Source organism: Schistocerca piceifrons, chromosome 1 (genome assembly GCF_021461385.2).
Source record: "Schistocerca piceifrons isolate TAMUIC-IGC-003096 chromosome 1, iqSchPice1.1, whole genome shotgun sequence".
Classification (NCBI taxonomy): domain Eukaryota; kingdom Metazoa; phylum Arthropoda; class Insecta; order Orthoptera; family Acrididae; genus Schistocerca; species Schistocerca piceifrons.
This window is the reverse complement of record NC_060138.1, coordinates 680,935,369-680,950,843: the sequence shown is the minus strand read 5'-3', so window position 1 is coordinate 680,950,843 and position 15,475 is coordinate 680,935,369. Positions and strand designations below refer to the sequence as shown.

General features: G+C 43.4%; 1 protein-coding gene across 4 annotated transcripts in view; it reads right to left on the bottom strand.

Moving 5' to 3' along the window:
• The window catches only part of LOC124788711 (choline transporter-like protein 4), a 266,397-nt gene that overhangs the window by 95,602 nt on the left and 155,320 nt on the right, over nt 1–15,475 (bottom strand). The window lies entirely within an intron of this gene.

The window sequence follows — 15,475 nt, the reverse complement described above, 5'->3', positions numbered from 1 at the left end:
CACTCACAGTGGGTAATTATAAAAGGCAGCCGTACATATTTTGAAGCTGGAACCATTTACTTTAAAGGGCTATTTCAAAACTTTTGGACATATGTCTAACTTTTTCACATAAAATTAATTAAATCTGAATCCCAGAAAGACACAGATTTTGTGATTTAGATCAAATGAAATTCATCTTATTGCACTAGACATCAAAATTAAAGGATGTATGCTAGTAGAGACACAATAAGCACAAAATTCCTTGGTGTCCAAGTGTACAACAAGAAAAAAGCAAGTTGACCAGGAAATGTAGATTGGCTTGCTTTTAAATTAAACTGTCTGACACTGTGCTGACCTAGAGTCTAGGATGCTAGTTCATTCTGCAACCTTTGCTGTAGAACTATCTTCTAAAGTTAATGAGTATTACGAGGTGCATTCAAGTTGTAAGGCCTCCGATTTTTTTTCTAATTAACTACTCACCCGAAATCAATGAAACTGGCGTTACATCTCAACGTAATCTCACTGCAGACGTACACATTTTTCACAACGCTGACGCCATGATTCCATGGCAGCGGCAAAGCCTTCTTTAGGAGTCTGTTTTGACCACTGGAAAATCGCTGAGACAATAGCAGCATGGCTGGTGAATGTGCGGCCATGGAGAGTGTCTTTCATTGTTGGAAAAAGCCAAAAGTCACTAGGAGCCAGGTCAGGTGATTAGGGAGCATGAGGAATCACTTCAAAGTTGTTATCATGAAGAAACTGTTGCGTAATGTTAGCTCGACGTGCGGGTGCGTTGTCTTGGTGAAACAGCACACGCGCAGCCCTTCCCGGACGTTTTTGTTGCAGTGCAGGAAGGAATTTGTTCTTCAAAAAATTTTTGTAGAATGCACCTGTTACCGTAGTGCCCTTTGGAATGCAATGGGTAAGGATTACGCCCTCGTGCCACCATCATTTTTTCAGCACTGGTGGTTACCCGAAATTTTTTTGGTGGCGGTGAATCTGTGTGCTTCCATTGAGCTGACTGGCGCTTTGTTTCTGGATTGAAAAATGGCATCCACGTCTCATCCATTGTCACAACCAACAAAAAGAAAGTCCCATTCATGCTGTCATTGCGCGTCAACATTGCTTGGCAACATGCCATACGGGCAGCCATGTGGTCGTCCGTCAGCATTCGTGGCACCCACCTGGATGACACTTTTCGCATTTTCAAGTCATCATGCAGGATTGTGTGCACAGAACCCACAGAAATGCCTACTCTGGAGGTGATCTGTTCAACAGTAATTCGGCGATCCCCCAAAACAATTCTCTCCACTTTCTCGATAATGTCGTCAGACCGGCTTGTGCGAGCCCGAGGTTGTTTCGGTTTGTTGTCACACGATGTTCTGCCTTCATTAAACTGTCACACCCATGAACGCACTTTTGACACATCCATAACTCCATCACCACATGTCTCCTTCAACTGTCGATGAATTTCAATTAGTTTCACACCATGCAAATTCAGAAAATGAATGATTGCACGCTGTTCAAGTAAGGAAAATGTCACCATTTTAAGTATTTAAAACAGTTATCATTCCCGCCGCTGGCGGTAAAATTCCATCTGCCATACGGTGCTGCCATCTCTGGGACGTATTGACAATGAACGCGGCCTCATTTTAAAAATATGCGCATGTTTCTATCTCTTTCCAGTCCGGAGAAAAAAAATTGGAGGCCTTAGAACTTGAATGCACCTCGTAATGCAGAAAATGGGGCAATAATAATAATAATAATAATAATAATAATATATATCAAGACCAGATTGAAGTTAGCTTTGCTTTCAGATTTGTTTTGCTGACATTTATTTTTCCTTAGCAACACATGCACAAACAAGCTACACCCAGATTCTTCTCAAGCATGATTTATCCAGTAATCCAGTTAGTAAAATACATAGAATCAAACCCACTATGCTGACAAAGACACCTGAAATGTGAGAATTAATTTCAACTAAAGATAACATGTTCACATGCAGATACCCATATACACAGAATGCAAATAATTAAGTCACAGAAAATACGTGTTGCACAGTTTCTGCCTTAACTTCAGGTGATCATTACTACATGTCACTTACAGTATTTACAGTACATCAATTATTTAGTGTTGTGTCAAAAAATAAACCTAGATTAACATGCTGATTACGAAAATTTGGCAACTGGATATCACAGGAAATACTTGCTGTGTGTCATGTTGCGATGATGAATGTCTACTTAGGAATAGGCCTCTCAATATCAGGTGGGAGCTGTGCTTATTTTCTAAACAGCACTGAACCTTATATTAGGTCTTCCTGAGGGACTGGTACATCTCACCAAGAGGAAAAAGAAAAGAAAGAAGAACAAGGAGAAGAAGAAGGATTCCCCATTGCATTTGTTCATCATGTGGTGGTGACTATGAGTCTTCTATTACCTGGGCAGCTCACCATATAGGTCTGCTTTAGTAAGTTATGCTTATTGTTCGGCATGTTTGTAACTCGTAGAACTACACTGTTTTGTGTCTGCCACTTATACAGCCCTGCCAGAGAAAACGAAGCTAACTTCAAGACCTTAGAAATTTTATACTCACTTTCAAGTGTAAAACTTAACAGTGTAATGTTATAATAAAAATACATTTTATTCACTCTACAATTTATAGTTACAATCATAGACACTCAGTTTTCTTATGTACACTTTATTCCTTGTCCAGCATTCTGAGTTACACAATTTAGTTTAGTGCAAAGATCTTTACTCAAGCTATCTGCAGATATAATACCAGAAATTTGGAATCCTTGCTAAGTAAAGAAAATTAAAAACATATTGTGGTGTCACTGCCGGACACCCCACTTGCTAGGTGGTAGCCTTTAAATCGGCCGCGGTCCGTTAGTATATGTCGGACCCGCGTGTCGCCCCTATCAGTGATTGCAGACCGAGCGCCGCCACACGGCAGGTCTAGAGAGACTTCCTAGCACTCGCCCAGTTGTACAGCCGACTTTGCTAGTGATGGTTCACTGACAAAATACGCTCTCATTTGCCGAGATGATAGTTAGCATAGCCTTCAGCTACGTCATTTGCTACGACCTAGCAAGATGCCATTATCAGTTGCTATTGATCTTGTAATTCATGTATCGTCAAGAGCGATGTTCACCATTTATGGATTAAAGTTAAGTATTCCACCAGCTACGTCCATTTTTTCTAAAGTCTAATTTCCCTGTCCTGTTCCAGACCTCAAGCCAGCCTGCGTGAGCTAAAACACGTGCCTTTCGGCTTCCTCTAATATTCCTGGGTTGGCTCTCCTGCAAATCCACAACTTTTGGCAACGAGGCCCCTGCGTTTGTATCGATATTACCCTGATGTACTTGTGTAATGGCTTCGCCACAATCTCCAGATGTACTGTCCGAATTTCATCGCCTACAGAATCAGCAGACGCAGACCTTACTGGATGCCCTTGGACAGCTCGTCCAGGGTCAATGTGCAATGCAAAACGATGCGGCAGCCGCCGCTCCACCGCTAACGCAGCCACAACACGCTGTTGCACCAACTTTTCAACCTTTTGATGCTGCAGTGGAAAGCTGGACAGAGTGGTCACGCCAATTTGGATTCCATCCGGCCGCCTACAGAATTCAAGGTAATGAGCGGCAGCCTTTTCTCCTTTCCTCCGTCGGGGTACAAACGTACCATGTGATAGTCAAATTATTTCCCCGACGTGAAGTAGCAACTCTGTCCTACGAAGAAATTTTGTCTGCATTTGATGCATATTTCAAAGAATCAGTCAATGCAGTTGCGAAAAGGTATACCTTCTTTCGTACAAAACATACGGCAGGTCAGACTAATCGGGAGTGGGTTGCAACCTTGCAAGGCCTTACTAGGGATTGTGCTTTTGAGTGTCCATGTGGACTCCCTTATTCAGATACTATGGTACGTGATGCAATTGCACAGAACATTTCTGATGTTTGTATACGGGAACAGATTTTGAAACTAGTCAATCCCTCCCTTCAACAAGTGATGGACATATTGGATCGGCAGGACACACTTGATTTTGCTCAGGAATCATTTCAAACTTCACCACCTGTGTGTCAGGTTAACCGGCCCACCAGGCCCCGCTGCACGGAGCAGTAAACAGTCCTCGCGCCCGGCCGCGCAGCGGCCGCCAGGCTATCAGCCACGTGTGGCGCGCAGGCAAGCAAATTCGGTGCTAAAATCACGCCCGCGGTGTGCTACTAAACATTTGCGTGAGAATTGCCCGTCATGCCAGGCTATTTGCTTTTTCTGTAATAAAAAAGGACATGTTCAGAGTGTTTGCCAGAAAAAGCTCAGATCGGACACTCACAACCATTCCAGGCCCTTTGCTTTGTGCTGAATTCGAACCAAGGATACTCAGGCTCATGAAACTTTGCCCATGGAAATTCATGTAGTTCACTCCACTCTGCCCAGTGCCACTCTCTCTAACAGTGACTGTGTTCATCCCACAAATAGTGTGCGTCGACATCGCCGGAAATCCCGTCAAGTCGCAAGTGACTCTGTACCAGTGTCAGTTCACGTTGCATGAGACAGTCGCTCTTGTCGTCAGCAGGACAATAAACTTTTTGTAGATTTGGACATTAACGGCAAAGTGATACCATTCCAGCTTGATACCGGAGCTGCAGTTTCACTGATCAATCACGACACGTACAAACAGCTGGGCACACCTCCGTTGCGTGTCGCAAATGTTAAGTTAAGTAGTTATTCAGGACAAGCGATCCCTGTGTTAGGACAGTGCAGCCTTCTTGCAACATATAAAGGACAAACAAAACTTGTGTCATTTTACGTCCTTCGTTCTTCTTCTGCAGTGAACTTGTTTGGTTTCAATTTATTTCAGTTGTTTAACTTGTTTATAGTAAATCAGATCCTATCAGTGAACCAGACTGTGCCTTCAGACAGTGTTTCTCGTCTTTGTGAAGAATTTGCAGACATTTTTGCACCAGGCCTTGGTTGCACTAAGAACTATAAAGCACATTTGGAACTGAAAGTAAACGCGCAACTGAAATTTTTCAGAGTGTGCAATGTTCCCCACACATTGCGTGATGAGGTCGCAAAAAAATTACACGATTTGGAATCACAAGGTGTGATTGAACGTGTGCAGGCTTCTCTCTGGGCATCACCCTTAGTAATTTTGCCAAAACCTTCCAGAAAATTGAGACTTTGTGTGGACTTCAAGGCAACAGTGAATCCACAACTAGTGATTGCAACTTTTCCTTTACCCCACCCAGAAGATCTTTTTGATAAACTGTGCCCGGGTAAATATTTTTCGAAGTTGGACCTAGCAGATGCATACTTGCAAATACCGGTGGACGAAGAATCCCAGCGCGTTTTGGTGGTTAACACGCATCTTGGTTTGTATCGATTCAAATGACTGCCATTCGGGTGTGCATCCACCCCTGCATTGTTTCAGCAATATCTACAAACTGTTTGTGCGTCGGTCCCTACCGCAGCAAACTATCTGAACGATATTGTGATCTCCGGAAAGACGGAAAAAGAACATTTGGCCAATCTCAGAACATTATTTCAGGTCTTGCGACAAAATGGTCTTCGCTTGCGGAAGGACAAATGTGTGTTTTTTGCTCGTAACTTGACTACCTGGGACATGTACTCAATGCCCAAGGCATACATCCCAGTCCCGAGCACCTCCGTGCCATACAAGACTTGCCTTCGCCGCAGAATTTGAAGCAGCTACAGAGTGTGCTGGGAAAAATTAACTATTACCATAAATATGTGCGCCACGCCTCTTCCATTTCAGCTCCGCTTCATTGCTTACACCGTAAAGGTGTTCCGTTCGTCCGGACGACAGAATGTGAATGCACCTTTCACCAGTTGAAATCGGCGTTGCTTCCCAATACTTGCCTTACACCATTCGATCCCCAGAAACCCCTTTTGTTGATGGTGGATGCATTGGATTTCGGGATCGGTGCTGTGCTTGCGCACAAAGATGGATCGCATGATCGCCCTATTGCCTTTGCGTCCAAATTGCTCTCATCTGCGCAAAGAAATTATTCAGAAATCGAGAAAGAAGCATTGGCTCTCGTATTTGGTGTTACAAAGTTTCATGATTTCTTGTATGGTCGTCACTTTACCATCATCACAGACCACAATCCTTTGACATCGCTTTCTCATCCAAACAAGCCTGTACCTCCACGTACAGCGCAGAAATTCATTCGCTGGTCTATTTTCCTCTCGCAGTACCGCTACGATATCTTGTATCGGTCCACTGCTAAGCACGGAAATGCCGATGCGTTGTCCCGTTTGCCTGTTGCTGAGGATAGGGCATTCGATTCCTCCGCACTTGCTTGCATGTTCATTGATGCGGAAACCGATGACGTGGTCGAATCGTTTCCGACAGATTTTCGTCGTGTAGCTATAGCCACAGCTGCCGACCCTGTCCTTGCTACCATTCTGCGTTTTGTTGCTACGCAATGGCCCTTGTCAAAGTCACGGATCGGGGATTCGTTGGTTCGCCGATTTTTTGCTCACAAGGAGAGACTTTTTGTTCAACGTGGTGTTTTGCTGTTGCGTTCTGATAATGATCAGTCCAGGGTCGTGGTCCCACGTCATTACAGTCTTCTGTCTTACAGCTTCTCCACCAAGGACATTGGGGTATAGTGAGAACACAACAACTTGCTCGTCAGCACTGTACTTGGTTCGGAATCAATGCCGCGATTACGAATATGTGCTCTTCTTGCATGGTGTGTGCCGAACAACAATCAGCACCACTGCGGAAATTCTTTGCATGGCCAAAAGCCACTTCCCCTTGGCAACGCTTACACATCGATTTTGCTGGTCCATTCTGGAATGCTCGATGGTTGGTTGTGGTAGATTCATTTAGTAATTTTCCTTTTGTTGTCTGGATGTCATCCACGACGTCATCTGCCACCATCCAAGCATTATCTGCTATTTTTTGCATTGAAGGTCTTCCACAGACTATTGTTTCCAACAATGGCCCACAATTCATGTCCGCAGAATTTCAATCATTCTGCAAGGCCAATGGTATTCAACATCTGACGTCCGCGCCGTTTTCCCCACAGTCAAATGGTGCTGCTGAATGATTGGTCAGGACTTTCAAGTCACAGATGTTGAAGTTGAAAGAGTCGCATTCTCAGGAGGACGCGTTATTGCTCTTTTTGTCCTTGTATCGCTCTCAGCCCCGAGATGGTCGCTCACCGGCTGAGTTGCTCCACGGTCATCATCATCAAACCTTGATGTCTTTGCTACATCCACCGCATCAGGTTCCTGTGCAGCGGCAGCCACCTGCTTTTGCTCCGGGCGATGTTGTCTACTATCATAACTACCGAGGTTCACGGCGTTGGCTCGAAGGGCGCATTCTTCGCTGCCTCGGACGCGCTATGTATCTGCTTTTGGGGGTCTCTGGTGAGGTGCGCCGGCATCTCAACCAGCTGCACCTCTGTCGTCGCATGGGATCTGCCACTTGCCGTCTGCTTTCAGCGATGGTCCCATCTGGTCAGCACCCTGGGGACCCATCTACTGGCTCGCCTCAGCCCCAGGTGTTACCGATGCTGCCTTCCATTTTGCCCCATGGCGACGCGCCGCCGCCACCGCCGCCACAGCCTGTTCTCCCGCCGCCGACGCCCTCAGTGGACTCGTCGCTGCAACTGCCAAGCGCCTCCCTGGGTCACGCGCTGCCGATCGCTTCCCGTGACCGGATGTCCTCCAACATGGAACTCTTGCCCGCTCCGGACCATATGTCGTCTTCGCCCGTCGGGTGCCCCGACCCGATGGAGGTCGACCCTTCGTCCCCTCCTGTCTCTCTGTGGGCGCATACACTGCATGTTGGCGTGCACCCTGGAGCAGGTTTTCAGGCGTTTCCTAGCTCCCCGCAGACCAAATGGCAGGGTGCGGGTGGCACAGCCTCGCCTGTTGTCAGGCTCCCCACCTCGTCGCATACGTCAACATGGGGTCCTCCCCACAGCGGGTGTAAGCCTTATAACACAGCCGTATGCCGATTTACGGGGGAGGAATGTGGTGTCACCGCCAGACACCACACTTGCTAGGTGGTAACCTTTAAATCGGCCGCGGTCCTTTAGTATACGTCGGACCCGCGTGTCGCCACTATCAGTGATTGCAGACCGAGCGCCGCCACACAGCAGGTCTAGAGAGACTTCCTAGAACTCACCCAGTTGTACAGCCGACTTTGATAGCGATGGTTCACTGACAAAATACACTCTCATTTGCTGAGACGATAGTTAGCATAGCCTTCAGCTACGTCATTTGCTACGACCTAGCAAGGCGCCATTATCAGTTGCTATTGATCTTGTAATTCATGTATCGTCAAGAGCGATGTTCACCATTTATGGATTAAAGTTAAGTATTCCACCAGCTACGTCCGTTTTTTCTAAAGTCTAATTTCCCTATCCTGTTCCAGACCTCACGCCAGCCTGCGTGAGCTAAAACGCGTGCCTTTCGGCTTCCTCTAATATTCCTGGGTTGGCTCTCCTGCCAATCCACAACACATATCTCACTAGTCGTTTCTCCTGCAAACTATGGCTTATCTAATTTCAAAGCCTGTACTCTTACAACATCTAAATATTAGCTATGCTCTGACAATTATCAGTGTACACACATAAATATTAACTAAGCACTTGTTCAAAAACAGTATCAGCACGACTACAGCACTAATAGCTCTTTGTCAATGCAGCAGCTTTCCTGACAGTTTTATCATGTACATTTATAACCCATGCAACTACAAATAAAAAACAGTAGTTTACAGATAATTAACTATTAACAATGGCTAAAAGTTTCTGACAATTTCTCCTCTCTTCAAGGCAAAATATATTCATCTGCACTGTGTCTATGATGAAATCTGTAAATCACAATGGATGAATTTATATAATAGGGCTATCCAGAAAGTAGTCTTCAATTTGATGCAGCCTGGAAAATAGAGGAGAAAACAGAAAAGTCATTATACTATATAATATCACTATCCAGAAAGTAGTCTTCAATTTCATGCAGCCTGGAAGGTAGTGGGGGAAACAGAACAGTCACTATACTGACTCATGCAGATGCTCAGGGTGCTTATATCTGTGACAGCATGTGAGCCACATTGCTACTCACTCACCTACAGTAGCTGTTAAAATGAGTGTTACAACTGAAAATCCCACCAAAGGTGAAATAAATTCTGTAATAATGTATTTTATGGCAGAAAATTTCAAAGCTTTTGGTATTTATAGCAAAATTTGTGTTCTATATGAATAGAGTGTGGTGAGTGAATGTAGTGTGTATCACTCATCTAATTTGTTAAGTTCATGTTGCTGGGAGAAGTCTGTAGTCAGCAATAAACGCAAGTTCAAAACTTCTTTCTGTGGCTCTCAATATTCAGTGGATGACTGCTCTACTCAACATCCATTTTCATTACAATGCAGAGGAAGAAGGTCTACTGAATAGAATCATTATCATTGCCCACCTCAAACCAAAAGTTATCTTTACTGAGAGCAGGCTGTGTGGCAGTTATGAAGTCATCCATGAGCTTTCATTGTGGGCACTGAGAGTGTTGCTGGCTGCATGGCCTACAAAAATGCTGACCATTGTACTGCCAAAAGTGGTTAAAACATCACCATAGAAGTTGTACCACTGTAGAAGCTGTACATTTTATATCAGTGTTCATCAGCCAAAGTATTTGTAAATTAATATGAAAAATTTCCTTTCTGCATTCATGTGTTGTGTCATTGAGGTAATGATCAGCTGTATCGCGGTGGTCACAAAATCAACAAATGTGGATTTGATTACAATTCAGTGAACATTCATATAAAGAGATATGTTGTACTGCATGTAACTAAAATTCACATGAGGAGATAACTTTTGTTTGTACACTCATGTTCAGAAGAACAGAAAACTTTGAATGACTAGATATAGGACGTTCATATTCACAGGACATGCATGTTAGTATATTCTGCATAAGTGATTAGCATTTGAAGCATGTTGGTCCATGGGTTCCAGGAGACACTGCTATCGCAACACCACCTACTGGCAAAATGTGCCTGCAGCTCTTGTTCTTCCTATAAACCAGAAGTAATGAATCAACGTGACTTGAGCAGACATGTGGGATGCCTCGCAAATGTATGTGAGAACTGTATCACCAAATCAGTGAGTTTGAAAGAGGGTGCATTATTGGCATGAGAGAAAGTGGTGCATCTATCTGGTAAATTGCTGCTCATGTGGGACAAAGTGTTTTGAGGTGCAACGGGTGAGTGCAGACGGTTCACAGAAGGCCATAGAACATGACAAGACAGGTCAGGTCGTATCACCCAGACCACTCCCTGAGAAGATCGACACCACATCTGAATGGCATTGCAAAACAGATCTGTGTCCTCCTCAGCTCCGGAACAATAGTGGAACAGCATAACACATCATACACTATCAGAGATGAAGTCCATTGCTGTTTACTAAGGCATGGGTGACATGGGGGTCACCCACGTCTTTGCCTACCTTTGACAAAATGTGCAGAAATATGCTAGACACCAATGGCGTATGAAACGACATCACAGGCAACAGAAACGGCATCAAACAGTGTTCTTGGACCAATCTAAGTTCTATTTGTTTGAAAACAATGGCCACATTTTGGTTCACTGCAAACAGGGGGAGCAGCATCACAGTGAGTGCATTTGCACAAGACATACACCACCAATTGAAGGCCTTGTGGTGTGGAGTGCTATTAGGTACAAGTACAAATCACAGAAGCACAAATCACAGGTGGTGCTCATCCAGGGCACTGTGACAAGTTCGACCTACATGAATGGCATCCTGTGACCTGTAGTCATACCCTTTTTGCACAACACCCCAAATGCCAATTTTCAGCAAGACAATGCATGACCACATGTTTCTGCAAGAACATGTACCTTTTTGGTGTCACAGGATGTCAGCCTTTTGCCCTGATCCACCAGATCACCAGACTTGTCACCAATCAAAAACATATAGGATATGGTGAAACGACGGTTGCAGTGCTGTGACCCAATGCCAACCCCAAGACACCTCAATTTCATAATTACAGCATATGTAAACAGTAAACATTGGATATGGTGATGATGAACTATTAACTTGGTGTTATACTATAGCGTTTGTTAATCAGCAATATAACTGTGTCTTTTTTACTATAATTGAGTCTTTTTGTTGTGCCTATCTGCAACTCAGCATCTCTGCTATATGGCGAGAAGCAGCTTTCCTTCTCATAATAATGTTACTTTCCATCCAGGATTTTCCATTGTTTGATTAACTGTGTATACTGAGAATTTCAATAGTAGTCAATGCAAACTTGTTAAAGCAATACTAAAATACACATGAATCTTCTGTATTCTTAAATGTAAGTCAATCCTTATTCATTTGACTATATGTACATATGTATGTATGTATGAATGTGTGTTGTGCTGTTTAGAAGTGGGTTATGCTACTGAACCGATGACATTGTAATTTGATTTTTTATCATGTCTTGTGTACAATAGAGGGAAGTTATTTGTGAGTTCAGTGTCTCAGTTATATTTTTTCTGGTCATGCAACAAATTTTTATTCATTCACTCATACTCCCATCATGTACTGGTGCTGCTGTTCACAGTGTGGTTTCAGTTGCCTGTGACGGCACTTGTGTGTGTGTGTGTGTGTGTGTGTGTGTGTGTGTGTGTGTGTGTGTGTGTGGGCGTGTGTGCACGTATGTGTGTCTATTGTTGATGAAGGCCACATTGTTTAAATGTTTATTCATGTCAGAAAATACAGTCATGATAATAGATAAGGAGTATAATATTGTATCAAGTGGTGAAAATAATTGGATAGAGATAAAAACTGAAGTAGACAGCAGTGAGATGTTCGGAGATTCTGGTATAGGGGACAGTAGTTTGTCAATAAACATGGAAAGCCTGAATGTAGAATCATAACCTATCTTAGACAAGATCAGACAAGAAGAGTATAGGCCTGAGTCAGAAAGTTTTCCAATTTTGGTGAAAATGCAGAATCAAAGATTTTCAGAGTGCAATAGATGATTGGAACAAACAAGTAAGCAATTAAAATAGGATCTTATCATAAGGATTGACCAAAATAGTAAGCAATTTGTCACAAAAAGTGATGAAGACAACAAATGAATGGAGAAATTTATAAAGAAGGTGGGTGACGAATGTAGTCAAAAGACAGACTCACTCAATGATGAGTTAGATCAGCAAGCCACAGAATATACAAATGTTTTGAGAAGGCAAAACTGAAATTGGTTAAGTACAGAATGAACTCAGCAGAAACACTGCAATTTACATTACACACTTAAAAAAAACTATTTGATGTCAAAATGGGTGCTGACAATAGACAAAAATTTGATCACATTATTGACATAGCATCAGAGCAAAACACATGCTTACTCTGTGCAGATGAGGTTTGCGGAGAGGTAAACAAGATGCAATCACTTATTGGCAGGTTAAGTATAAAGTTGCACAACAAGTGAAGAACAAAGTGAAATTTCTATCACATAATAGAGGAGTAACAGGAAGCAACCTAATAAGAGCACAAAATGATGCCTTCCTTAGCAGGGTGAAATTTAGAAAATTTGATCCAAATGGAGGATGGCATCCAGAGGATTTTTTTTTAGATCAATTAAGAAGTGTGCTACCTGAACTGTGGGATAAACAATGAAAAATTTGCTACCTAGCATTGAGAAGGGAGGAAAAAGCTTGTACTTGGGGTAGGGAGGGGGAGTGAGGATTAGATGGAATGTAAGATCTATCCCAACCTTGTACAAAAACAAATCTCCCATGCCTTACTTTCCAGTCTCCCAACACCTCCCAAAGTCCCAGGTGCATTCCCCTTGTAACTCAATACCACCCAGGACTGGAGCAACTGAATTACATTCTCCACCAGGGTTTCAATTACACCTTGTCATGCCCTGAAATGAGAAATGTCCTGCCCACTATCCTTTCCACCCCTCCTACAGTGGTATTCCGCTGTCCACCGAACCTACACAATATACTTGTTCATCCTCACATAACACCTGCTCCCAATCTCTTTCCTTTTGGCCCATATCCCTGTAACAGACATAGATGCAAGACATGTCCACACATCTTCCCACCATCACATACGCCAGTCTGGTCACTAACATCACCTGTCCCATCAAAGGCAGCGCTACCTGTGAAACCAGTCATGTGGTCTACAAGCTAAGCTACAACCACTGTGCTGCATTCTGTGTAAGCGTGACAACCAAAAAGCTGTCTGTCAGGATTAATGGCAGGATATACTGCTAATTGTTACTATCTTCTGGCATTGCCACTTTGTTATAGACAACCACATCATCTGTGAACAGCCTTAGACAGCACCTGACACTTTCTACTAGGTCACTTATATATATTGTAAACAGTAAGGATCCTATCTTGCTTCCTTGGGGTAGTCAAGAAATTACCTTTACATCTGTCAATTTTGATCAGTTAAGAGTGACGTGTTAAGTTTTGTCTGCAAGGAAGTCTTGAAGCCAGTCACTAATCTGCTATGATACTCAATAAGCTCTTTTTTTTTTCAGTAAACATCAGCATGGGACAGTGTCAAATGCCTTCCCGTAGTACCCATGGCATCATCTTGAGCACCATGGTCTACGGTGCTGTGGATCTCATGGAGGAACAGAGTGAGCTGAGTTTCATAGCATCTCTGTTTGGGGAATCCATGTTGATTTTTATAGAGGAGACTTTTCATCTCCAAGAATTCTTAATTCTTTATAAATCTTGATAAGAATTCTCTATGCCTAACAGCCAATGTAGTAGACTGTAATTCTTTGGATGTGGCAGCTCTTGAAACAAAGCCACCTTTTCTGTTGATGGGAAGATATAGTCCTGTGAAACTCTACCCATGGATTTGTCTTCTTTTAATAACACACCATAAATTCGTGACCTTTGCTGTACCTCAGCCACACACCTGATGTGTGATTTTCCATCAGCAGAGAATATCAAAATGTTATCAAGATACATAAAACAAAATAGCAATCCCAGCAGCACTATGTCGACAAACCATTGCCAGGTCTGAGCCACATTTTGAAGTCTGAAAATCATGCACAAGAACTCAAAAAGGCCAAAACATGTGATCACTGCTGTCTTGGGAACAACCAAAGCTGCTACAGAAATCTGGTTATAGACCTCGTGGCAACCCAGGACTGCAAAAACTGTTGCACCAATGAAAGCATACACAGATTCTTGAATATGTGGAATAGGACATTTTTCTGGAATGGTCCTGGCATTTAGTATCCAGTAATCCCCATAAAGACTCAGTGCACCATTTTTCTTCTGGAGCAAATGTAGTGGTGAGCCCAGGGACTGTCTGAACGTTGTCTGTTACAGGAACGCAACATCTCTTCAAAAACTTTTTTTTCCAACATTTTGTCTTGTGTAATTCTACAGTAGCACCGCCCAACTAGTGGCCCTGGGGCCATATGTTGTAGCATAATGTCTTGTGCTGTGAGCTGTGCAATAGCGTTGATCCCTGCAGAACAGGCTGTTAATGTATACTGCTGATACAATGTTTCCTACCATCTGCAGAACTGTTTGAACCCTCACTGACTGTACTGCTGCTGACTCCACTTATGAGCCAACTTTAGACACATTCACTGGCAACACAAAATGTGTAAGATAATCTGCTCCTAAGATAGGTGGGAAAATGTCTACTACCACAAAAGTCCAACTGAAAGGAGTAGTGAAACTGACGTTGATTATCAACTCTTTGCAACCCAGCATCCTGATACTAGAGTTATTGACAGCTAACAGTTGTAATACTCTGGTGCTATTGTATCCAGTGTGTACAAGGTTGGCAGAGTGTTGACTTATGTACCAGTATCCACCAAAAGTACTAACCCACATTGTCTGTCAGCAATGAGCAACTGGTGCAATGTTCCCATGTGTTTCTGTTGCACTCCTGATTGATCTGCAAGGACATGTGGTTCTGCAGTCTCAATGGTACGTTAATGCAGCACACTGGTCCAGGAACCAGTGTTAGGCTTGTTTCATATCAAGTCAGCATCACATGGGGGTGCCATGGCCTGTGGTGCCTATTGCTGACTGCTTTTGCCATTTGGGTAATCACAAGGCATCATGCTCTTCATAGCCTGCAGTTGAACAGTTCTGCTCTTGCCATTTGGGTAACCACAAGGCATCCTGTACTTCATACCCTGTGGTCAAACAATCTATGATACCAAAAGATGGCCAATGTGGCATCTTGATCTTAGGTGCAGTCCTGAGCTGGTGGATTAGTAAAACATCGTGCCCATGGGCATCTGTCTGAACCCATCTGAAGCTTCAACACCTGCAATCAGTTGACCAACTTTACCGGTGTGGTTTGTAAATCTTGATGAGATTGGGTCTTACTTGGCATTCACCAAAATGATGCCACTGTGCAACAATGCAGGTCTTCTTCTGATGCCTCCAATGCCTGACTGTTATGTGTGGCATCAGTATCTGATCAGTATCTGGTGGTGCTACAGACATTACAACTGCCTAGTCTAG